At 45.1% G+C, this 27,019-nt stretch overlaps 1 long non-coding RNA gene across 20 annotated transcripts in view; it reads left to right on the top strand.

Moving 5' to 3' along the window:
• The window catches only part of LOC120623021 (uncharacterized), a 560,047-nt gene that overhangs the window by 226,046 nt on the left and 306,982 nt on the right, over window positions 1-27,019 (top strand). The window lies entirely within an intron of this gene.

Below are 27,019 nucleotides of genomic sequence, written 5' to 3'. Positions count from 1 at the left end.
GGGTAGGGTCAGACTGCAAAGGTGGCCTGGAGTGTGTTCCTGAAGGATCTGGAATGAGATGTATTGGGACTTGGACTTCATCCTGAGTAGCAGAGGAGTTTTAGAGCAAGGGGATGAGAAGGACAGGCTCGCCTGTTACAGAGAACATTCTGGAAGCTGACACAGACCATAGAATAATGGGGAGGGGCAAGTAGAGTCAGGTAGACCAGTTACTCTGCTGTTGGCATGGTCTGTTAAATGGACAGCGATCTCATTCAAAGTTAGGTATTGGAAGGAGGTGTGGAGGGTGGGGCGGGGCACTTGAATCTACAGTTTTGTGCATAGAGTGCGAGAGTATTTCTGGAAGAGGCTTTGAGACATTAAGAGCAGATGTTCCTTTGCAGAATGTGGCAGAGGCGGCAGTCAGGTGTACTGTGCTGGGGAGACCTGAGGTATAAATTGGTACCTCTCGGAAAAACCATCCGAGGAGTCCGACTGTGCAGGTTAACACGGAGCTACTTTTATTGGGAACAAACAGCCATTTCTAAGTGGCGTGCATTCTCGGGGTTTGCAGATTTGGAGCCTCTTTTGATGTTTCCCTTTGCCTGCTCCCTTTAGGAAAATGTAACTCTTATAAAAGTGTTGCTTTTGCTCAGAATATTTTTCATTAGAGCTAATTTGTTTCAAAATTGACTGTAAATTATATTGCATTTTGTTTGAAAGAACCTTCTGAATTAAAATAGTGAGCCAAGTATGCAGTACTCAGTGTGAAACAGAAGTTCAGTTACCTGCAATTATGAACATATTCTTCTCCGTGTGTGTAGAGATGGCATCACATATGTAAAGAATTTTAGTGCTAGAAGCTGCTTTACAGATTGCTTACTTCGGCATTCCCAAAATAGATATGAAAGCCCAGAGAGGGAAAGAAAATTGCTTGAGGTCACATAGCAAATTAATGGCAATGTTGGAACTGATTTAGGTATCCTGATGTAGCTTTTTAATGAGATTAAAGAAAAAAATGCATTTCTGAATTTCCATTTCACAGAATATTCAATAGTTCTTGCTCTACAGCCAGACATTAGAATAGCTTTGCATCAAACAGATTCCAGAACAGATCTAAAGAGAAATTGTAGTCTGAACATGTCAAGAACAGCATCCCAGTTCACGACACTGAAAATTATAGAAAGGGCAGCATGGCTACCATGTGAGTATTTCTCAGTGTTGTTCAAATGAGCAGCCTACCACAGTTCTGCTTTTTGATCAAATCTAATTTTATTAGGCTTTGAATTACCCTGCACAAGTGAGCATTTGGATGAGTTCTAAGGCCAAACCTGATGCTTGTCTTTCTCACCCATCATAGACAGACAATCCATTGCCAGGTTCTGCTGGTTTTACCTCCTAGATATCTCTGGGGTATACACTCTCCACTGCATCTCCCTGCAGCTGTCCTGCCCATGGTAATAGCCTGCTATTCGATCTGTCTCCTCCAACTCTTGACAAAACCGACAGTCCTTGCACAGCAAACAGATTTAATCCTTTCCCCCAAAGCTCAAATCTCATCATGTCGACCTGTTATCCCCCGACTGAAATCCTCACTATGGCTTGAGCCCAGTGTAATCTGGCCCACTGCCGTCCCCAGCCTCTGTGGCCTCCAGTCCCCAGCCCATTCTCCATTCCAGCCTACAGGTTGCCCTTCAGTCCTTCCTGTTAGCCACATCCCCTCCCGCTACACAGCTTTTGCACTGGCTGCACTGCCCTCAGCCTTCTGACCGCTCTTTGGCTCCTTAATCCCAACTCGTTCTTCAGACTTCAAAACTTATTTTCCTTCTCATGCAAACCTTTTACTGATCCTCAGATAAGATCAGTTTCCCATATTATTGACTGGCACAGCACAGCATGAGCACAGCACCCTGTGTTCATTCCGTCAGTGGGTGAGACTGGGGCTGGTGGGGCAGGTGGCGGTGAATCTGGAAGGTTCAAGGTCTTAACTGACATGACAGGTTTAATGTCTGAAATTCAGGTCACTGGGTGTCCAGAATTCTCTTTTTTCCTGGGCGACTATAAAAAGGCAGAACCTTTTTCTGACAAAGGCAGATCCCTATGTCAGGTTTTTTAAGACTTTCCTGTTCTATTACCAGCAGACCTGGTTTCACTGCCTCCAAGTGCGGGAGGGTTAGAGATTTTATCCCAACTGCTAGAATAGGAACTGTAGAGGAAGAAGGATGAAGTGCACAGCCCCAAATTTCATTCACCTTTTCTTTTTAATCCATGTATTTAACAATACTTGATGCAGAAAAGAAGGGGTCCTTATTATTTGTTTTCTGTGTTTTGACGTCTGAAAGCTCCAAAGTTGAGTTGTCCCACCTCCCCCATCCTCTGCGAATCAGCACACATCAGCAGCACACATCAGCAGCACGTGCTCTCTCCTGCTTTCCTCAGGGAGACTGACAAGGCCGTCATAACTCAGTGTCTTCCTTCTGCTGTGGCCAACGCTCCCTGCTGGGAGCTTTGAATGTCTTAGCAGTTGAAAGAGTGAAATGAAATGGTGTAAATGAATGTGCCATTGCAAATGCCCTGCTCCTTTAATTTATGATTTGGGATCACATTTCACTCAGTTCTGCCAAGTCACAGAATGATTTGTGATAACACATTATGGTGATAATTTAGAAGAACCAAAATGATATTTGAATGGAGCTGTAGAAACTCCAGCTCCAAAGAGTCCCCACAGGACTGTTTACAGCAACTGTCATTTACTGATTACCCTTCGGGAAGTTGGGCCTGAACTCACCTGTGCTCTGTCCGTTTCATGCTGGCCTCCTGGCCCGTCTGAAATCTCCTGTTCTCCATCGCCTCAGGCCCCCCGGAGTTCTCCTGCTTCCCTCTGAAGCAGTCATGGTAATGATGGCAGGGTTTGGCATTCGCTGAGTGCTTACACAGAGCAGGTCATGTGCTTATATGTTTCATATCATTTAATACAACAACTCCATAATAGGTAGCTGTTATTACTTTTACTTTACAGGAAAGGAAAGTGAAGTTCTGAGAGGTTCATCGAGTTCCTGAAGGTTAGCCATGATGGTAGAACTGGGGTTTAATCTGCATCTGTCAAAATCCCAGAGGTCACAGGAAGAGTTTTTGAGATGAAGACAGGGACTTTTGCCTTGGAGAAAAGGCAGCATGAGGGCAGGTCCAGGAGTGCTGTGTGTCTTTGTAGCCCCATGGAAATAAAGGGCAGATTTCAGTTGTATGTAATGGTGGAGGTTCCTGATGGAATGAATGCGTCCCTTTCGCTGGGAGTGAACGAGGCGCCTGGTAGGTTGGATAACACAGAAGCTAGGCTTTCTTCTCACTCTTAAATTTTATGATTCTCTTACCTGCCATGGTTCTCTTCTCATGGTTCCAAAATATCTCAGTGTAATTTTATCATGATGTGGGAATTGATTTTTACATGTCTTATACATCATTTCCATTAAGATGAGATTGCAGTACTTCTTTTCCTGCTGATGTTGTTACTGGACACCGTTAACTGAGTTTGAGGTGGTGGCTGAGGGGATTGGATGATGGACTTAAAATCTATAGGGCTTTTCTTAAGACTCCTGCTAGCTATGGCATGTTCTCACATTTGAGCTCCATTTCCTCTCTTTCTTTTAGCATAACAGTTAAGAACATGAACATCAGAAACTGATGGAACTGGTTTAAATCCTGACTCTGCCACTTAACAGCTGTATGAACTTGGGCAAGCCATGTCATTTCTCTGAGCATGTCTCCTTACCTATAAAATGCAATTTGTGATGCCTATCCCGTGGGTTGATGTTCAGAGAAAATGATGTAATGCAGATGAAGCATTTAGCATAGTGCTTGGCACATAGTATATTACCTACAAAATGGAACCTATTGTCATTACTATGCTTTACCCCATGTCAGTCACTGTGCAACACACTTTCTATTTTTATTCCTGGTACTCACAGTGACATGAGTATTATGTTCATTTCAAGAAATGATCCACAGGCTCAGAGAGGTTAAGTCACTAGCCCAGGGTCACTCAGTTCAAAGAGTGGCCTTTTATCTCCATTCTCTAAGCTTCAGCTCTTTTGCTCTCCCCTACAGAGTGTGCCTTCCCTGGTAACACTGCCCGTTTGAGGCTGGTGATCTCGCATACATGCCACACCCAGAAACGATGCCCAGCAAATGCTTTTTAACCGACTGGGCATGGGCCAGGATCTTGTCATCTCCATCTTTCTTTTTTCTGTAGCAGACCGAGCATGCTCCCTCCTCTCCTCTGGGCCCCAGTCTCCTTACGTGTAACCTAAGAGAGTTTGGACCAAGAAGATGTTATAGTCATTGTTAACTGGTTAGTGAATAGCACTAAGCACGGAGTAGGTACCTTATGACTCTTCATAGTAAGGCTGGGACTAGAGTGAGGCAAGCAAGGCACCTAGGTCACAAAATTATGGAGGCACACGCTCTGAGGGTTGTGCAAGTGCCTCTCCACAAGAGATGGCAGGTCGTGCAAGTCCCAGCCCTGCTTCCCAAGGTAAATGAAAGTATTAATAACTCAGTGACCAAAACAGGTTTTTTTAAACACAAGTGATGTGTACAAGGATATTTTTAATAAGAGTTGGCTGGTACTTTGAATAGCTCTGCTCAAAAAGACATTCTTGAAAAAGGCTATTATTCATCTAGTTATATATTTTAGGCTTCTGGGGAAAACAGTAGGGGTATAAAATTGTAAGAAATAGAAGGATATAAAAAGGGAAAGATGAAATTACTGTAACAACTATAAAGCTAGCCAAGGAAATAATTTCCAATGATACAGTCATTATTTGTACAAATTTCCCCCTTCTTCCCCAAAAAAGCAGACCAACAGAATTTTCACACTTACTTCTTTGGTTTAATTGTCTATTTGTTTCAAAATGAAAGCTAATTAAAAGATTATTTTCATATGCTTTAATCACTCTACAGCTAACTGTTGGAAAATTTACAATTAATTGATGCAATAGTTGACATAATGCATTTTTTAAAAAATAACATTACTATTTGAATATACAGAGTGAAGCAATTAGTCCTTCGTTCTGAATTATTTCAAATGCTTTGAAATACTTGTGTGTTTAATATTTAATCATCAAGGAAACATATCTGGCAATGGCGCTAGCTCCAGCATCATGAATTAAATATTGCCCCTTGGGAATTGGAAGAGTTCAGGAAGAAAAATGGCAGCCTCCTCAGGCCCAGCCGCTGGCAAATCCTTTCTTTCTATGGGCACTGGCTCAGTGAAGGCTTCTCTTAATGTGTCATTGCTTCTCCCATGCTTGTTACTTCCCAAGCCTGGCTATGCATGTTGCAGTTGGTTGATCTGGAGTGGAGCTGACTAAGGAGCTGATGGGGCAGCCCCTTAGTCTAGAGCCCCCTATTGGAGTGGGGGTATTAGACGAGATGTCAGGTGTGATACCAGCACTCTTGACAGAAGGATGTCACTGGAGCCTTAGGGGCACAGAGAATAGATAAAGGGCATGTTTCTAGCAATAACAGAGCTTGGCAAGGGGATACTCCCTAGGAAGAAAGCTTCAGAGGTATGTAGACATCAAGAGAGGCTCATTGCCAAACACTGAGTGTGGCTTTAGTGCATAGGTAGGAATCAAAGGGATCTTGTCCAAATTGACAGAAGTTCCTTCCCAGGAATAGCCTTATGGCTCTTAAGTACAACACATACCAGAGCCCTGGGTCACATTTCCCCCGGGTCAGTAGAAAATACATCAAAAAGCTAAAAGTTTTCATCTTTTGGAGATTTGGCTATAGACAGTAAATAAGCATTCATTTCTAGGCTCTGTACTGATTTCTATGTATACATTTTCTTATTTAATTCTCATAGCTGCCCAGCGAAGTATGATACCTATCTATCAGTAAGGAAACTGAGGCATGGAGAGGTTAAGTGACTTATTAAACTAGGCATATTTCTTATGCCTATCTCATTGGTTTGCAGGGGAAATAATATATGATATTCCCTATTGTACAAAGGAAAGTGTTGCTTATACAGCTTAGAGGACCTGCCCAAGGATACACACATATTTGTTAGGCAGTTAAACCAGTTTTTGAGCTTAAGTCTTTCTGACTCCAAATCTCAAGTCTCAAGCACCTCGGTGTGTGGTTTTGTGAGTATGCCGTGGGTGTGCAAACACAAAAGAACAGCTCCATTGGTGCATCGTGTTATCGTGGGAGGCTTACTCTGTGTCATCAGTCAGGAGAGTGGAATCATGGAAGCAAGTGTGACTTCCGTGGGGCTCCAGGTTATGTCCTCTCTTGTTAGCAAAACCAATAAGGATTTTCCAACTCAGGAATTAAATATATCAGAAACCTGAGACTGGACCAATGACAGCAGGACAAATCCCAGACTTCGCACTGGCAGATGTATTCTAAGGTTGGAGACGAAGCTCTGAGGGAGTGCAGGGGACAGCAGGATTGGGGGAAGACGAGAGTACCACAGCCATCCCTGGTTTTAAAACTTGTGTTGACGGTGAGCGATGAAGTGATGCCTTGGAGTCTGTCTGCCTGTCTTTTGAGGCATAAACAGAGGACCTAACTCCTCTGTGCCTAGCCCCCTCTGTGCTTTATCTGCAGTATAGACTCTCCTGTAAAGTTCTCTATGTCCATAGGGAGCTTAGAGTCCAGTGGGAGAGACTTAACAGAGAGAGAAGCCTGGCAGTGCAATGTTGTGAGTGACCAACAGAGATATGACTGCACTGAGAGCCAGAGTAGGCACGACAGAGGGGTAGAAATACTCCTGGTCTTGAATTTTGCATGGAGAAAATGTGAAGATGTTAAAAGCTTATGAACCATGTGAGCCAAAGCCTGGGCTAGGAAAGGGCTACCTAGATTTGGGGACTGGTGAGTACTTTAGCATAATAGGGTATAGGAAGCAGGGGCAGGACAGGGCTGAGCTGGTGGATCAGGATGGCGAAGCTTTGGAATTCTATCCATTTGAGGAAGCCTGGGTGTCCTGTAGCTGGCAGGCTGGGAGCCAGTGGAGATGTGTAAGCAGGGAATGGGAAAACCAGTGTATGTTACTGGAGATCAGAATTAGGATGTTTGTGGGATGACAAAAGCCCAACTAAATGAACCAAGTTGCTTTCTTTTCCTTTAAGGGCCACTTACTTTTACTTACTTATATACTTATATTCTTAATCTTTTTTTTTTTTAGAAAAGAGGGAGGATACATCACATTCTGCATTATTTCACACAATCAAATGCAACCCAAAATGATATAATAAGTAAATGAGGGCATTGGGGCAGGGATTAGAATCTGTAAGAGCACAAGTTCTGTGTGGTTGGGAGTGGGCTCCAGAGACAGTACTGAGTGTCCCAGAGGCTGAGGCCAAGATGGAAGCAGAGTCAAGTTCCCATTCCACAGTGGCTGCATGATATAACCTAATTGGAATTAACTTTTTTTGATACAGAGGAGGAAAGCCTCTTATGGAGTCACTAAAAGGAGTCCTTCAAGAGACATTTTAGGAAGTTCAATAAGGTGTTTCTATGGATTCCCACCACGGGGGCTGATGGGCTTCTAATGAAGCTCAGTTTAACACCAGAGAGTCTAAGGGCAGCAGAGCAAAGGAACACGAACCAGGCTTGTAGATTTCCCACCATCTGGCTTATGTCTCACAGAATAAAATTTAGACTATAGTGATGCCTTTTGTTTTTCTAAGGTATCAGAATCCATTTTTTAAAAAGGCGATTTCTTGTATGTGACCCCAATATCCCATGTGTAACAGATAAGATCTGGCATTCTCTGGACTGGGGTATGGGCAAGAGATTGGTTTCTAGGGAAACTTAGCCGCCCCCGCTCCTCCCCAGGAATTCCAGGACTCTGTGGAAGATAATCTGAAAAATTACTGAGGTAAAGGAGTGATGGACAGCATGTCCTTCAGGCAATACTTTATAAATATTATTCCTCACAGCTGGGATTTTTGACAAGGATGGGAAGATAGCATGCTTGGGCGGAGATTGGCTGGGCAGATGTTCTGTGCTGCTGATTGCAGGTGATTTCTCAGCACTGACAAGCAGTAAAGGGTCAGATTCTCTAGGCTCACTCAGTCTTCAGTCCCCAGGTCTCAGAGGATCCCGTCTTCGAGAATTCGAGGCCCTGATCGAGGACTCGCAGGCCATGTCCCCCCCAAATCAGCCCTGACAGGAAGCAGTCTCACTCTGACAAAAGTCTCTCAGGACCAGGTTGCTCTAGATCTCTTTAATTGTTTCTTGACATGCCTTTTAAGCTGTCACACTGAAATGTGATTCCCATCTCTGTTTATCTAATGCCATCAGGGGAGGCACTTGGAGAATTGTTATAACTAGACATCAGCCTGTAAACTCTCTTCTCAGTTGTCTTTTCTCCACCTTCCAAAATGTCTCTAGCTGCTGAGCAACTGGTACAGTCTTTGGCAGCAACCCAAAAAATGGACTGACCTCGGGGAAAGCATGTAACTGGCTGATTCTCCATGATGCTTGCTGGTCCTGGAGATCCTGTTGCGCTTACTGTGCACCTGCCCTATGCCAGGCACTGAGATGGTCGGGGGAGAGGCTCATGAAACGGATGGGGAAAGTGTGCTCTTGGGGGGCTCACAGTCAGGTGTGCGAAGCCAGCACCCCCACAGCACGCCTTTTCTGATGTAAAGGAGAGCCCAGTGAGTGCACGGCTGGAGGAACAGCGGGGAGATCTACTCACCTCCATTCTCCAGCCTGCTGTCTGCCTCAGAAACCAAAACGCACGGATGCTGTCGACGGGTTTCTCTGCTTCTGCTTCCAACTGGGTCCAGTCAATGGGGAGCCCCAAAAAGAGTTTGAGGGAGATCAGAGAATGCCAATCATCACTGTCACCATTGTCAATAAATAATGCTGACAAGCTGGTACAAACCAGCCCCAAATGTTTTGGACCCATAGTTGCAAAGCAATAATATTATTAATCAGTACGTTTCATGACGGCATGAAACAGATATTTCACCAAAATAGCTCAGGCCAGTTCTATGTTTCTGGACTTAACTCTCACAGCCAAGAGTGAGGTCAGAGTATTCATCCCGTAGCTACCTCTCTGCCAGGTCACCTCTTGGTGGCCGTGTCCTTTGACTGAAGGTCATTGCACCTCCCAGGGAAGTTGACTGTCTACCTTCTCCTTCATTTCTTGTAACTACTCCTTCTTTCAGCTTTTTGGTCCTAGGGGTGGTAAAGTTATGCTGCTACTGAGACTCAAGTTAGCATCCTATTACTCTAGTACTTTCTACCCACACTTTTGTACACAGTCCCTTCAGAAGTACCACCCCCCAATCATCCTATTTTCAGTATGCAATAATTTTCTTGTCTCAACCCAGATTGATTCAAGGAGGGATGGATCAATTCTTAAAACAACAGTTTTTCAAGGATTGAGTCTTAAGGGTAAATGGGATATGAGTAGGGGAGAATAATAGGGTCATTGCTCAGCGGTGTGTCAGCAGCTGTGCCTGGAGCTTAATCTGTACAATGCCACATAACTTTCCCAATCGCCTTATAGGCAGGAGTACTCTGGAGGAGGTCAGCCAGGTGTGGGTAAGTCTTTGGAGAGCACACATTCCTGCCTGGGAGAGGCAGGATTCTACTTCCAGTCAGCCCACCTCCAAGGTCTCTGAACCATCCATTACTCCAGGGGTCCCCAACCCCTGGGCTGTGGACTGGTACCGGTCTGTGCTCTGTGAGGAAGCGGGCTGCACAGCAGGAGGTAAGCGACAGGCAAGCTTCATCTGTATTTGCAGCTGCTCCCCAGCACCAGCATCACCGCCTCGGCTCCACCTCGGATCATCAGGCATTAGATTCTCATAGGAGCACCTATCCCTGGAGCAAAAAAAGTTGGGAACCAGTGCATTACTCCATGCTACTATCTTCCATCTCCAGTCAAAGACCTAACCAAAGCCCAACCTAGAGGGAGCAGGAAGACCTGAAAAACAAAGGAAATGCCTTAGAAACCCTAGGGAAGATAAGAGGTGACTGCGGCAAATTCTGTATCTTGGAAGCCTCTGTCATAATTATTGAGAAGCAGTACAGTGCTGTGTAGTTAGGGTCTCAAGCCCCAGAAGTGTATATTAGGTAAGGAGTCATTCAACCTTTCATAGCCTTGGGTTCCTCAACTATCAACTAGGGATAATGATAGCATCTACTTCAGAAGGTTGTGGTGAGAATTAAATAAGGTATTCAACAAATATCGGTTGTTATTGTTGACAAATAATAGGTTGCTGGTGTGGTTGCTAAAGCAGATGAGAAGAGAGATAAGAACATTAAAATTTTATGACTTGAGAAGACTTGGAATGGAGTATGACCAAGTGCTAAAGTTGGAGGAACATTTAATCAATCCTTTTGTCTAAATCCCCATTCTCAGATGAGTAAAAGGAGGCCAGTGCCTCCTTTTTGAATAAGTTTATTCAAGGTCACCCCAGTGCCTCCTTTTTTGAATAAGCTTATTCAAGGTCACCCCAATCTTGATGGTGGTAGGTTCAGGGCTTGAACTGCTTGCTTTTCTGTCTTAAGCCTCTTTCTCCAGAGTCTCCTGTGGAAATACTTCCATTGATTTCTTCATCGTAAGGGTCCTGATGACTCTCAGATTCGTTAATGTCATTGTGAGGACTGCTAAAGGAAATAATGTTCACCAATCATGCCAAATTCATTCTTGGAAGGGCAGAAACAATAGCTGATTTTGCACTGGTTTGGTAAAGGACCCAGAGTCAAGCGGCGCATAGGAGGGAGAAGCGGGAGGCCGGATTAACTAAGACACTGCCTTTCCTGCCTCCAAGTTCGTATTCTTTCCTCTGCATCACGCTCCTTCAGCCATTTCTGAGCTGAAATTAAGAATCGTAGCTTCAAATAGACCCACTTGCTTCACACACTCTTACTTCCTTGCTCCAAGAAACCCTGTCTCTGTGGCTAACTCAGACGGTGTCAGTTGATAAAAAATGCCAAGGGACAAGAAAACAGAGTCTGAAATGTTTCATCTGGAAAAAACAAACTCACGCACAAACAAGGGGACAATTAGTTTTCGTTTGGGCTGAAGCCAGCAGGATGTTTGTCATGTAAGTGGAATTCTGTAGAATTGTAGGGTGAAGAAGTCCATTTGGAGAAGGAAAAAAAAATAGAGTATCAAAACATGCCTATACACATTTTTATAAATGAAAAAAAAATCTAATCTAGGAGTAACTCATCTGATAGTTGAAATAACGTCACCACCACCAATGGTGATTTCGATGTTAACAAACCACCAATAACCCTGAATGGGTCTTATTTTAAGTACTCTGCCGTTGTGATATTATTTAACCCTTGCAGGGCTACATGGCACATATCCTTATTTGTGCTTTGGTGGTTAAAGATACCAGGGACAAGAGGGGCTACATAACTTATGTAAAGCTACCCACACAGTGAACGATGGAGGTGGGATTTGAATTTTATCCCAAGTCCTCTTCCTCGTTTCTGCCTCCTATGAAATGCTATGGGAGCAGAGCTGACATATAAGGGGTGTTGTTGGCAGTGTGAACATCTGAGCAGGGCAGAAGTGTAAGTCAAAGTGTGTGGGTTAAAGCAGGGTTCAAATCAGATATATTTAAGACAAGACAGGTGAGAAAGTGGGACATACCCACCCAGTATAATTCTACTGGAAATAGGTTTGCGGTTGCCCTAAGAGTTGGAGTTACTGCTTTCTGAAGCGTGGCTTCTCTCATCTAGCATCTAGAGGGGCATATTTTCTCATTCTTTCCCTCTCCAGGTACTGAGCAAGTGTTCGTCCTCTGTATGGACTTGTTGATCTATTGACCGGCGTGTTGATTGATTAATTGATATATTTGCAGCTTTACGGTTTGGGGCTTCCATTTGTATTTGGGAATTGATTTTAATCTTCACAGGTTAAAAACAAAAGCTATCAAATCCCTTAGAGGAGATGGTGATAAGACACAATCTTATTAAAGAGAAACTGACAATTCATCATCTCCCAACAGCTTGAGGCCCAATTTTTTTGCGTATTCTCGCCAGGATCTCAGTGTCTTGTTCAATATCTAATTTAGTTGGAGTTTTACTGAGGGAGGAGCATCTTCTGCAATTCTTGTCCTCAATTTTCAGAGTAGTTAAGCAGCAAAAGTTGCTCTTGTGGAAAGAATTGGTGGCCATCAAAGATTTAGTCCCTCCATGTAAGGGGCCACATACCTGATTTCTGTTTACCTTGGGCCACGATGGTTTTCTCCCAAAACTCACTTACTATGGGCCTTTTTTCCCTCAACCAAATATTCATTAGTTTTTTAGTTGCTACCTTGATTTTAAAGTTTTATTTCCCCCCCGCTCTGCTAAGAACTGAAATGTTGTTTAGCAAAATTTACTTATTTAATGCATTTCACAAACCAGTTGAACCTTCTGACAGCACACGTAGGTTGGACCCTCCAGCCAGTGGAAATGCTAACCCTATTTGGCTTGGTCAGGAGTTTGCTTTGTTTAGCGTTCGTCACATGAGAGCTGGATCTCCAAGAAGAAGGTTACTGGGTAAGAGGGTGGGCACATGGCATTGGCTGGGTCCATCCTACGCACTATCACTGAGTCACAGTGATTGGTTCTGGGCAGGGGGTGTGAGGGCACAGGATTCAAACACAGCTTGTCAGAATCATCTTTGAATGTAGTATGCGGGCTCTGAGAAAGATTCGTATCCACCAGGTGTGCTGACCTGAGAGGGTAAGAGCAAGCCTGCTGGTGTCCACCTTTCCAGTCACGTGGGTAGAGTGCTCTTAAGAGCTAAGACGGGGGAGGGCAGAGCTCACAGATGGGAAGAGAGCCATGACTGCAGTGAGATTCTTGGTTCTTCATTTATGTGACTCAGCGAATTCCTTCTGCACTCTAAGCTAGTTTCAGTTGCATTTCTGCCACTTATAATCAAGAGCCCTGGCCAGTTTAGGTAGGTTTATTTCCTCTGTTTTACAAAGAGCTAAACTGAGGCTCAGAGAGGTTAAGACTTGGGGGTCACAGAAATGGTAGTTAGCAAAGCAGGTCTGCCTGTCTCAGAAGCTGCTTGAGTCGATGTTACCCAGTATCATATCACTGCCCACTTCCTTATTTGAATCATGTCTGTTTTTATCTTCAAGGCCCAGAGCCAGTTCTAAACAATTAGGCACCTCCCTCATCCTCCCAGGGCGAGCAATAGACCTTCCACTGTTTTCTCTTTGATTTACTTCATAATCATACTTCTTTATCTTCTGATGTTTTCTAAATATAAAATTAATGCATGCCCAATTTTCTCTCCTGCGTAAGAAACCTAAATGTTCAGTGAAGTCATCTGCTCCTTAATGAATAGGTAAAGTTGGCTCAAGTCTTCATTCCATGCTTTACGTAGGGTCCAGTGTTCTGGACTTGAGTTTAAGCTCTGTTTATACTAGATCTGTAATTTGGAGCAAATTACCTAAGCTTCTTGAGCCATTTTCCAGTTTGTTCCCTGAAGCTCGATAGGTTTATGGGAGAACCAAATGGAAAAAAGTAAAAAATACTTTAAAACTAGAAAGTATGATGCAAATAACATGTTGGTTTTTACAAATTTCTTTCTAGTCACAAAAACTTTTCGTAAGAAATTCCTACGTCTCAGTATATAAAAATAGATAATGAAGAGCTTCTTTGATTAATGCAGAGTTACCTCCAACCCCAAGTGGCCTGTGATGTGCCTTCAGATAAACCCCAGGGTACAGGGAGCTAGAAAGTACCTGGTCTATTCTTAGATGATTTCCAAGTGCTTTCATCTAAGAAACCCAAGGGAAAATGGCCAAGGAAACTTTATAGGGCTGGAAAGTGGCAAAGAAAAACTATAGGATAGGCTAAGTGGCAAAGAAAGACTCAACACATTCTACCCTGCGCATACTAATTTAATGAGAACTGTCCAGCGCCTGTCCTCAGAAGATGACACTAAGGGAGGGGAAGAATGGGGGCTCTGAGAGTCATCTAAACATACCCCCTGAGCACTTGCTGTCTGCCAGGTGCTTTGCTAGATGCTAGGGATAGAGTGGTGGACAAAACCAGCTATAACCCCATTCTTACGTACCAGCTGGGGAGTTTGACCTAAACCAGACAATCCCAAAAGTTAATGTAATTGTCACATGACTTCTGTCACTACATCTGCCTCTCATAAAGACTCTGATGATTACATTTAAGGCCCAGCCTGATAATCCAAGATAATCTCTATTTTGAGATTCAAGGTATTTATGATTCCTTAATTTAATTATTTAATTTAATATATCCAGTGTCTTTTTCTAGGGATAAGGACTTGGACATCTTTGGGGTCCATTACTCAGGCTACCGTGTAAGGCAGGGAGGGAAAGAGATCATGGATGTTGTCTGAGTTCTGACTGGCAAATTGGGTAGATGAGATGTGCTGAGATGGATTAGTGGTCACAAAACTCAGTTTTGGTCATATGGAGTTTGAGGTGCCTTTGAGACATCCAAGAGCAACTGTCTGTTAATCAGTTTAGAAATACAGATCTGGAGTCCAGAAGAAAGGTCCAGGCTAGAAATATAAATGTGAGAATCACTGTGGTGGAATGCAAATAATGGCATTGGAAGGAATAAGATTGCGCAGGGGAGGAATACAGAATCAGAGAGAGGAGCACCCAAGACCAAGCTTTGAAGAACGCTTGGAGAACGATGAAGTAATAATTTTCAGGAAGGATCCAGAGAGGCAGGAAGAAAACAAGTACATTTCCAAAACCTCAGAAGCCAAGGAAGAGATGATTTCAAGGAGAAGGGAGTTATCACCTCTGCCCAAAATGTCTAAAGCCTCAAGTAAATTGAGGACTGAAAATGTCCATGAAATTTATCGCCTGAACTCCTATGGCAGAGTGATGAGAGCAGAAGGCTCCTTAGGTGGGAGTTGGTTGAGGGGTGGATGGATGGGAAGAAAACAGAGCAAATATAGAAAATTCTAGCATATGCATATATATGATTCTCATTAGATATTACATATCCGTACTCATCTTTCAGATCTCACTTCAATAATGACTTCTTTAGGGGAGCTTTACCTGACCGCTCGACCTTCACTTTACATGTTCTCAGAGCCCTATTTCTCTTCCTATGATGCCCTGATCAAAGGCTATGGAAAAATATTCATGTGATTATTTTATCTATATCATTCTCTCCTATTGCCCATGGAAATTCTTTGAAAGTGGGTTCTGGATCAGTTTTTGCTCACCATTGTATCCCAGAACAGTCCTGGCACATAGTAGGAATATGACTGAATTTAATGAATGAAAAAATGATCAAATGAATACTATAGTTGTACATTGCACAAGTGGAAGCATTTCTAGAAAGACGCTTACTGTAATTAAGAGTGCACAGACTTTGAACTCAGACACCCAGAGTTCTGAATCCAGAACCTCGTTTTCTAGTTACATGGCTTTGGTCCCACAGTGATTCTGCCTTGTCAAGCGATGCCAATTAGACAAGCAAAACGAGTGCTATATATGAAATTTTCAAGAGCATTAGTTTGGTAAACCAGAAACTAAAAGTGAGGGCGAGTGAAGGGGTCGGGGAGAGAGACACAGACACAGAGAGACAGTTTCTGGCGTAGAGTGGCGACTTAAAAAAAGCCCGCCCCTTAGTCCTGTTGTGTTTCATTTTGTCCTTAGCCTGTTGTGGCTGGGCCCTTGTAGCTGCGTGAGGAATGATTTCCTAATTAGAGATGTCTTTCTTGGTGGACGCTTGTACCTGCTGATGTTGATGCGGGCTCTAAGTGTCTGAGCAGAGAGGTGAGGACTGAGAGAACCAGGCCCTCCTGCATGGGGGCTTCACCTTCCCCTTCCTGACGCCATTCCAGCTGGGCACCTGGCAAAGCAAAGCTAAGCATTCCTCCAGGGTGCCCACACCTCTGTGATCACATGCAGAGATGGGCTGCCTGCTGGAAATCTGGAGTAATTTCTGTTTATTAATTTGTACCCCTGTAATTAAACAGCCATATTAATTAGCATTTCTGCTATGTGCCTTCCCTTTTCATGTTAGAGTTGAAGCTCAGAGTAATTATTTATGTGATTTCTCAATTTGTTTTGGTTCTGTTTTCCCAAAGTGATACTTTTGCAAAATTCATGTATAGCACTTGTTTTGCATGTCTGATTGTCAGCTCTTGACAAGGCAGGATTGCTGGAGGAGCAAATTCATCAGACGGCGTCTGTGTTCTGGGTGGTAGGTAATTCAGAGCACCTAGTCTTTCTGATGAATTTGCAGTCTCCATGCACACTGCCAGTGGGTCTTGCGTTGTTTTATAGTGTGTGTGTGTGTGTGTGTGTGTGATTTTGTTGTGCATATGGGAATGTTTAAGTTTTTTGTTGGACAATTATTCAGCTTTGTTTGGTACAGTCATCACAATGAGCCACCATTTTGTTTTCCTAGAATTGGGTTAGAATAGTGGATATAACCTGCACAGCATGGAGGGAGATTGAGAACTTCATGGCTTGGTTTGGGGCCCTTCTTTTTGACAGATGTTCCCTTTCATGGCCGATGGGAATAATTCCCTCCATGGGCATTTGTGGAACATGTGGAAGCAACTACTGTCACTCAAGGTGAGCTAGGCTCTGGTCCTTGTCTCTGAAGCAATTATTACCCCCTAGAGAAATAAGGTCAAAATAATTAATGGGTCAACCCAAGATACCCCGAAACACACAAGAGCAGGCAGCCAATAGAATATAATGCTGTATTGATGATATTAATGACAAAGGGGAAGATATTAAAAAACACTAGGCAGGGAGTTGGGAGAGGAAGGAGGGGAGGAAGGAAGTGAGCATTTATAGTATTGTTGGTATGTGCTGGACACTTTGTAGACAGATTATCTTTTCATCTACAGTGACCTGGCAGCTTTGGCGTCTAGCCCTGTACCTCAGATCCATTTTATATATGTGAAAGTAAAGGCTCATTGAGTGACTCATCCAGGACTATCTGCTAGAAGTTATCACAGGCAGATTCAAACCTCAGCCTGTCTGATTCCAGAGCCCGTGCACCCTCCAGTCTCCCATGCAGCGGCACTCAACACTAATTATTAGCATGTGTTTTAGAGAACATGAAAGAATTTACCGTGAATTTGCAATTAGCTGACAATCTACTATATGCAAGTTTCTGATGTGGGGATGCACAATGTGCAGTGCACTGTGGGAAGAGCATAGATTCGGAGTCAGAATGAAGTAGTCAGAAACCTTTAAGATAGTAGTAATAGTAGCTGCTATGGTTGAGCTTTGCGCCAGGCTTGTTCAAAACATTCTATGTTCACAGTCCCATTCGATCTGCACAGCTGCTGCCTAGGATAGGTACCATTATTTATCCCCATTTGATAGATGAAGAAACTGAGACATAGAATGGTAAATGGAGAAGCAGGGAAAAGATGTGTTACTGTTGTCATCCTGAGCCTGGCTGACGGAGGCCTGCAGGGAGTGGGGGTACCGTGAACGACTGGGAGCCAGGCGGATGGAACTGTAATGTCCATGGCAAGCTCTGGGCTTAGTGCTCCAGGTGGTGCCGAGGGCTCCATGTGGGAGGCTGAATGACGCTCTGAGGACATAGGGCCATTCCCAGTAGAACCCAGGCATGCCCAGTGGGATAAGTGAAGCCTGGAGAGAAAGCATTGAGCCGTGGTCCAGCAGCAGGATGGTCAGTGAAAAAGACAGGAAAGAGCACGGGCTCTGGAATCAGCTAAACCTGGTTCAGGTCTTGACCTCATAACTTACTCAGTGTGTGACAAGCAAAACACTTAGCCTACCTGAACCTAATACCCTCTTCTATAACATATGGAACCAGGACTTACCTTGCAGGGCTGTAATGAAGATTATATAAGGTTTTACCTGAAAAGATGCCAGATCAGTGCTTGGCACAGGATGGACACTTTATAAATACTTGAGGAAGAATGAAAAGGAAAGAAGGAATCCAAATGGGTAAATCATGGAATGCTTCAAGAACGAGATGGCATTTGAATTGGACCTTAAAAGACAGGTAGAGTTTATCTGGCTTTTATGCGAACAAAGGCCAGAGATAAGGGCAGGATGAGCCTTCTCTAGGTACCCTTTGGGGTGGGCCAAACTGCCCAGAATACTCTGTGAGGCTCTGGGAGGTCTGGACAAAAGGAGAAGCAGCATCCTCTGTGGGTTCTATGCCATGGTCCTTGATCCGGTTAATACTGACTGAGAATCTACTATGAGCCATACTCTGTGCCCAGCGGGTGCACGTAGTATCCGCTACTTCCTCGTATGAGAAAGTCGGTTTTAAAGAGATCGAATGGCATGTCTAGGGTCGCATTGAGACTGAGTGGCAGAGCAGGTCTGGACTCTAAGCCCTTTCATTACATCACCTTCATCTTGCAGCTTGAACTTGTAAAGATGAAGCCCCAGAGCTGTCTCCAGCGCTGGAGCCATTGTCGTTTTCCAAAGAATGGGGGTTCGGCTGGCGCGTGCAGCTGAGCTTCCCGATGAAGATGTGCCCGCCCTTCCAGAGGCAGTCCTCTTGATACCTGGCACAACATTTCAAATTCTAATCGTGGAAATAATTTGGAAGAAGACGAAGGTTATTATTTATTTAGGGGGCTTAATCAACAGAGGCCCTCTCTGGCTTTAATAAATGAAATGTGTTGCACAGAACGGGGATCACTGAGGCATGAGATTCTGTGTCTGTCCATGAAGAGTTTTGAATAATTTACATTCTGGAAAGATATTTTATGACAGTGCTTATAATCTTCTTATTGGTTCAAAACCAACATTTACAGTAGATATCTTTGAACCGATGCAGCTGATAAACTTATCTCTTTATTATGTGACACGAATCAAGCCTGCTCAGGAGAAGAAAGTTTGTAAAAATTGATTCCTCTTTGGATCTCAATATTTTATTCTCCAAAAACAGCCAATAAATAATAGAAGTCAGCTATTAATATTTCATTTTAATTACTATATTAGTAGAGGGAACTCTTTTAATTTGAAGGGGCATGCAAAAGAGGCTTTGGGTTTTTGCGAAGGTGGTTTACCTGGAGGCTCCATTTCTGACCAAACTCGCTCTCGGAGAGATGCTGCTGTTATCGGTCTCGAGGCCCAGGAATCAGTGATCTGGCTGGAGTGCAGCTTTTTCAGCAATGGCCTCTCCCAGGTGCTTCCTCAAGCCCGGTCAGTCTAGCCGAGAAAACCTGGGGTACCCCGGTCCCTGGCAAAAGATGAAGGGGACGTTTTGCTCTCACAGTTCTGAAATGTTTGGAGCCTGGAGAGGAAAGGGTATGGAAGGAAATGAATTACGGTCCCTAAAAGTCCAAAAAGCTGCCTGTCTGTGTACGCGTATACATCACATGCTCACAGGGTGGTGGCGGCTGGCGTATTCCTGACCGCAGCGGCCTGGGGCAAGAGAAAGGACCCAAGCTCTAGAGTTCTGTACCAAAGCTCAAACACTACTCTGGATTTCACCGGGAAAGTTAATCCACCGCTCCGAGCCTCTGTAGACTGGGCGTTCATCTGACAAAGCTGCACTAGGACTTTACTGTGGTAATTTATGTATAAAGCCTTGTGCCATTCTAGGCAGAGGTTTTTCTTAATATTCTAAACTGCCCTGGCACTCATGGGAGAGACGGGAACGCCTGTAGTGATGGCTCCTGGTGTCACAAGCCCTAGGGTCCTGCTTTGAACTGTCTGTGTGGTTTTCCCTACACTCTGCTCACACCTATCAAACTCTCTCTAAATAACCCATTCGAACGTGCCATCATTTTCTTCCCCAGCAAGGCCCTGACTAATATAGCTTCACAGACATGGGATACGATCCAATTGGGCAGAATTCGGATAAGTGGCCAGAGGACTGGAGGGTATAGCGGCAAGCCAAGAGACCAGGTGAATGCCGAATAGCCCTTATCTGTGGGCCCTTGAGCAAGTCATTTGGCTTCTCTCAGCCTCTGTAACTTCAACTATAAAATAGAAATAATAATATCTGCACAGGGTGACATGAGATTCAAGATGCAGAGTGACTAAATAAAGACCTCGCTTGTGATAAGTGCTCAAGAAACTTTTAATTTCCTACCTCTGATACATAGTAGGCATTCAAACAATGTTAGGTAAATCTAGATGAGAGAGAGAGAGAGAAAGAGGGAGAGAAAGTATGTGTGTGCACATGCGTGTGCCCAGGGGGCGGATGAGGGTTAGAAAAGAGACAGGTCTGCCCGCAGATGACTTTGAATGTGTGCAGAGATTTCAGTATAGGGAACGTTCAGAAACACAGCCGTTTGGGGGGTGGGAGAATGAGATTAGGGAAGGCCTCAAATGCCAAGGTTGGTTTATAGGCAAAGGTGCTTGGCAAAGGCTGATCCGTGGAAGGGAAATTGTCTGGACTAGAGGCAGGGAGTCCAGGGAGGAGGCCAGGGGAGAAGGAGGGTCTGGCTAATGGAGGGAAAGGAATGGGTGCTGGAGCCCTGGGCCTCCACCTTCTCGGGGCTCCCTTGTGAGATCAGTGTCTGTTCAGGCTTGAAGCCCCCATGCACTTGGCTGGGGGCTCATCGATGAGCCTGGCCCCTTGTGAGCTGATTCCTAATTCAGAAGCACACTGGGATTTTGAGGTGAACACAGTCTTCAGGCTTATATATGGAATCTGGGAATTGAAGTACAAGTTAGGAATCGGTGCTACAGAATCACACACATTCTCACTGTTCCAAACAGGTGGACTTGCAGGTCCTTTTGCTTATTCGTTCAGCAGGCATGGCTTTTCATCGGTCTGTGCTGGTCAGCGGGCAGGGTAGGAGGGCTGGGGAGCAAAAACTGAATCGGACTTACATGGCTGTACTGGAGGAGGTGTTTGCTTCATGTAATTACGGAGAGTGGGTCGCTAAGAGCTCTTTCTCCACTTTCCAATCAAAAACATAACATTAGTCATGCTGCCTTTGAAGTCCTTCAACAGCCTGTTGGCCAGTTGGCTCAAGAATGTGCACTGATTGAGAATTATAGAGAAAATTCCTGGCACAGCTAGTTGATGTGGCTCTTTTAGATAGAAATGGCAGGTTTGTTTCCTGTGGGCATCCCACGTGGGAATTAGGGACAGACAGAAATGGCCAGAGGGCAAGGCTCACAGGCACAATGATCAGACAGGCAACTTGAAACACCAAAGCAAGATACACACCAATGTGGTCTCTCACTCACTCACATTTTTATTGAGTGCCTATTCTGGGTTAGGTCCTGCTATGCCCTGGGGATTTAAAGATGGATAGGACATGGCTTTGAGGAGCTCTGCTCAAGCTGGAAGAACAAAATAGGATCAGACCAGTGGAGTTCAGTGTGAAATGATCCCACCACAAGGTGGTGGGAGACACCAGATGCCGTGGAGATTGGAGACCTTGAACTCCAGGGGAATCAGACAATGCGTCTTTGTGTCCACACTCTATGCTGGGCTAAATAAATTCATTAGGCACTTATGGAATGGATGAATGAGGTAATGAATGAACAAATGCAGAAGAGATGTCCTGGAAGGCTCCTCAAAAGGTTGATGTGTGAACTGAATTTGAAGTTCATGTAAGGTTGGCTGGGGTTGGGGCCAGGGGGATGATTGTCCCAGAGAGAGAGGGCAGTAGAAGGGACTATAGAGGGTGACACATTTGAAACAGATGGCACTGAGCCCCAGCCTTCAGTTTTAGGTTACCACAGTGGGGCATGATTAGATCTGGAACTCGCGTGATGCTACGTGTGCTTCCTAAATGCTGATGACTGTATAATCGTGATGCTGTTTGGTATCTACCAGACCTTTGGAATACCTTACTGAAGTAGCAATTATGGTTATTTCTAACCTGTTATTTCAAAAGCTTGGCACACTTGGTATAGGGAGAAGTGGATTGACGAGTTAGCGGAGGCATATTTAGGTCACTGACTTGTCTGTTTTTAGTAATAGTTGAGCATGGGGTTCAGATACAAGTATGTCTTTACTCAGCTAACTGGCCGTCATTTGCTGGGGTTTCATCTTTCACTCATGCGGTAACACGTGACAATTAGTGAATTTGGTGTTTCAAGTTGTCTCTCAGCATCAGCTTCCTCAGCTCCGAAGTGGAGCCAAACGAGTCACCTGATTTACCAGGAGAATCCTGTGCAACGCTGTCTCTAGGAAATGAAACTCCTCTGAATCCAGGAGGGGTCAACCTCCAGGAATCTGATGGTGTCGCCCACAGCATAAGATGGTTTCGAAGTCTGTTGTTTTATCTTAAAAATTACATGGGTTTGTATTCTATGCCTCTGTATAGCTATGTTTGCTTTATTTTTGCATATTTTAAATGACTTATAGTGAGCAGGGCTGGGACTAAGTTGAGGAGAGTAAGGCACACTTGACTTGGGCCCAAAATTTAAGGGGACACTAGAGAATCTCAGTCATCAAAATAAATAACATGTTAAAAACTCAAACTGGCCAATTGGCCCGCCCTTTCTGTAAATAAAGTTTTATCAGAACCAGTTGCAGGATTAGGATGAGGCAGGCGAGTCAGGGTTATATAAATGGAGAACGAGATCCTGTCTTTATTTAAAAAGTTATGATATTTTGTTTGTCCTGGGTCTTTTGGCATTAATTTTGATTTTTAAAAATAATGAATTAAAATTAAAGATAATGAATTAAAATGATCACTCAGTTTTTTGGGTTCCTCTTAAATTCTGTGGTTTAAGAGAGTACCTCACTTGCCTCACCCTAGCCCCAGCTAGGGTGATAACCTTCGCTCCCTTCCCCTGAAACTTGGAAGTGAATGGATCTCTAGGAGGATGCTGCATGTTATTCCTCTGGCTTCGTGGTGTCCCGGAGCATATTTCATACATGTCTGGAGAAGCATTGAGAGCCATGAGATCCTCAACAGGAGGCCAGGTGTACAGGGCCTCCCCGAAGCAGTGGCCTGGTCGGTCTCTATCCTGTTAACAAACTCACCTGTGGCTTTTGGGCCATCCTCTTCAGCAGCCTGGCCTTCACCTCTCTTTCACCAAAATGAGGGCGTGGGCACAGATTATCTTTATTAAGGCTCAGTATCCTGTGGTTCTCCGAAGCCATTCCCCTGTGGACACTGGAAGCTAGAGACTGTGGCAGGCACGTTCCCCGTGCCAGACCTTCCTGTGAGTCAAGGACTGAGAAAAGGTCAGTGTGAAAAATCATTGGTGTTTAAAACAGAAGAGCTGAAGCAATGTCCTTGGGTGTGAGTGAGGGAGGAAATATTTATTGGTCTCTTAAAACTCTTTGGAGAACATATGGCTTGTCTAGGTATTGGGGTGGGGCAGAGGGGAGAGTCTGTGCCTCTGGAGGCTGGTGTGTAGGGTCACGGGCAAGGGGCGAGGTCTCGCGGTAGGAAGGGAGGATGACACAGGCTAAATGGTAGGTATAAGGCATGCTTATAATATTTTAAAGCTGATCTGGGGAGATTTTTTGGAAGAGATGGACTTGCAGAATATGCTTCATATAATGATGGTTAACATTATGAACCCAAAGAGGAGCCTGGGCTATCAGTCAGCATCCTAAAGGGAGATGGATGCTCTCAAATGGGAGAATTGAGGAGAGGTCAGTGAACGAAGTATTTATAACAGCTTGTGGAAGGTTGAGGGAAAATCAGTAAGGGATGGGGTAGCACTTTGGGGCTAGCAACACCGAGCAGCCATTACTACCCAGGCCAGAACATCAAGGGAAGGAGGGTTTGCCAAAACCCAGAGGGAGCTGTCGTCACGGGTGAAGGCTAGCACCAGAGCTGTGACTTTCAGGACCAGAGTGCGACTGGAAGGGTGAACCCAGGGAGTCAGTGTCCTCTCACTTCTCTACTTCCACCCTCCGACCTCTTGTTGGCGCTTCCTGTGGAATGGGCCAGGGTGAGCATGTTCACACAAGTCAGCATCCCAGGGCCCAGAGCAGGGCGGGGAGTGGGTCTGGAGGGCAAATGAGCAGAGGGAGAGACAGCCGCAGGAACGGAGGGAGCCGTGTCTGTGCACGTGATTGTGTGCTAAGGGAAGGAGGAGAGACAGAAGTCTCCGTTCACTGAGCCCCCATATACCTGCTCACTTCCTCTTCGCACCCTGGTGGGTAGCCATTATTACATCCATTTTTCTGGAGAGGATCGAAGCTGGACTTCCCAGTCAATCATTTTGACCAGCTGCAAAACCTGTGGGTGTTTCTGGTGGAGAGAGGAGTTTGACTCTCCCCTGGGGTAACTGCAGTGATTGTGCTGTGATCTCATTTCTGTTGTAGTGAGACAAAGCTCCTTGATGACTCCCGATTGAGAGATAAACATTTCCTTGAGGGCAGGGCACTGGGAAGGGGCCGGGCAGAGGATGCCTGCACACATGAGATGAGAGCATTAACACGGGTCCTGCAGCAACAGGGGGTGGTTAGCCGTACTCCGAGGGAACTTGGAGCCTGAATGGGGAAGGCTGGGGCTGACTCGGGGCCGGGCAGACCTTCGGGCCTGTGTTCCTGCGTGCGTGCCCCTTCATCCGAGCACGCTTCCTGAATGCCAGTGAGGTGTGCAGTCTGGCCGAAGGCTGAGGCTGTGCAGGTGAACCAGAGCAGCCCCGCGCCGCCGCCACACCTGCCTTCTCAACACAGGCACCATTTATTGAGCTCTTGTTAGGTTTCAGGCTCTGTGTTGATCAATCAATGCATTAAATCCTTGCGACACCATGTGGGTCACTGTCATTTACTTATCGGGACATGGGCACGGAGAGGCTTACGTTGCCGTGAGAACAGGTAAGCACAACCTAGTGTGGGAGCAGTGCCGCCGTCATGAAGTTGCATGCAGACGTTCTTGCAGGGCGTGTGTCCTTGCTCAGGTTTCTTTGAGCTTTGGTTCCCACCGTGAGAAACCATCTCATTAGGCTGTTCTCAGGGTGAATGAGATGGTCCACAGGAAGCCTCTAGCCCAGTGCATGGTACATAGCAGCCTTGGATGCATGTCAGCTCTCGTACTATTGTTGCTTTAGTTACCCTTGTCATGCCATCTTTCTGACCTTTTTTCTCCTTCTGTTTTTTCTTTACCCTTTCCTAGCACAAGGGCCTCTGTCAGTGCCTTCGAGTTTCCCCAAGCACACTGTCTTGAAAAGACTCCCCAGTGGCACTAGGTCTGTGAGATGTTTATCACCCTGTGTTCTTCCTGACTGGCCCATGCTGGGCTGGGGATGAGATCCCCAGAGATGGATGGGATAATGCGTGTGCTCTTTCATTCATGCCAGGGCGGGGCTCCTTCCCTCCTTGGCTTCCTAGATAAACATTATGCAAGGGCCCGGGAGAACGACAGCTTCAGATCACACATTTGCACAGTTCACTGAGCACTGTGCCAGTGGGCTAACTACTTTTCTCCAGTTGTACAGATACACACACTGCATCTCAGATTTAGAATGTGAGTAGGTCATTCAGCTCATCAGAAGGGAGGCAGGTCGGCAGCAAGTCTGTCTGGCACTGAAACTCTACTTCCTCCTTCTCACCGGACTGATAAGTTACTGTCCTCTTCCCTTGTTGGCCCTGTTTTCACGTTTGGTCTCTGTGAGGGGGCCCCTCCCCTTTGTCTCAGGGCTTCTGCCCAAGGCCGAGCAGGTAGGAGGTTGACTCTTCATGGGGACTGGCCTTGGTAAAGCTCTAAACAGAGGCTGCAGGAATCAGACCTAGGGAGGGAAAACTACGAATAAAAAGAACAAGTTCAGCAGGCAGGACCCCAAGATGCAGGTGGACTCTGGAGGATGTCCTGATTGGCTCAGGACGGAAGGTGGGAGGAGCGGGGATATCTGCCAGCCCTGGTGAACATGTGCCGTCCTGTAGGCCAGAGGAGGCCGGGAAGAATCCGGGCCTAAGACAGTGCCGAATAAAGCGCTCAACCCTGTGGCGAAGACTTTTTATTAGCTTGTGCAGGTACAGATGTAGCAATTTTTAGAACAGGAGAACAGTGACATATGCCCTGGAGGTACGGCGGCTCCGGCAATCCTGAGCAGTAGATTCCTATCTTAGCTGAAGTAAGGACTCTTACTCCCTCTCTCCACGCTGGGCCCAGAACCAAGGGAACAAGCGTCTGGCCTGCGTCGCTACAATTCCAGGGTTCTCACGTTCTTGTGCACCAGACTCACCTGGAGGGTTTGTTCACAACAAAACTTGCTGACATACATACATGAAGCTTGTGCATCACCAACACTGCATAGTCCCCGCCCTAAGTGCTTTACTAAGGTCTTCCAGAAGGGAGGACAGTTGGAAAGTTGTCATACACAGAAATTCAGCAAAGTCAGATTAGTGTTTTTTCTATTTCTAGAGCATATAACATATTGATTTTGCCAACAAAGGCCAAAATCACTAGATACATACAAAGTCAAACTTTAAGTTTTCACATGGCTCAAATGAGATATCTAATATGCATATAATTTAGAAACTGTAAGTCCTGGTCTTTGGTATTCATGATTATCATTATTACTGAACAAAAGAAGATGGTTCTGTGAATTCAATCTTAGTAGAATGATGCTACTACACTCTGTGTGTACGAATAAGCGTAAGTCATAGGTGAGAGTGACTCTTTTGTAGGGCTGCAAGGAGGACTGAATACAGGTAAACATCTGGCATCCTTCCTGGTGTGAAAAAGTCTCAGTATAGCTCAGAGCCAGATGAAGTGATGTGAGCTTGGGGGAGGCAGGAAAGGCTGTATCAAGGTGTGTGTATGTATACGCATGGCCTCCGGTTCTCTCACTGCTCTCAGTTGGGGAGGGACTCAGCCACTTGGCATATGGTTCCTGCAGATCAGTCACTTGAAACAAACATGTTGGTTTTCAGAGTTTCCTTGGGTGCATATTTCTCTACCCACACAGCACTATGAATATAGACTAATTACAAGCAGACTCTAAAAATGCATGATTATGTGGCAGCTGATTTACGGCATTCTTCTTTCCTCCATCCTCTGTCTGGGACTGGGAAATGAAAGAGCCAAGCTTTATCTGTTTAGATTCAGTGAGCCCTGGGTTCCTGTTAGCTGGATGAAGTTTTCCCAGGTTTTCCCAGCCCCCTCTTCAAAGCACAGCGCTTGCTTAGCACCCAGGCTGGAGGGGAAAATAGTGTC

Source organism: Pteropus medius, unplaced genomic scaffold (assembly GCF_902729225.1).
Source record: "Pteropus medius unplaced genomic scaffold, Ma_sr-lr_union100, whole genome shotgun sequence".
Classification (NCBI taxonomy): Eukaryota; Metazoa; Chordata; class Mammalia; order Chiroptera; family Pteropodidae; genus Pteropus; species Pteropus medius.
This window is presented reverse-complemented; position numbering and strand designations above follow the sequence as displayed.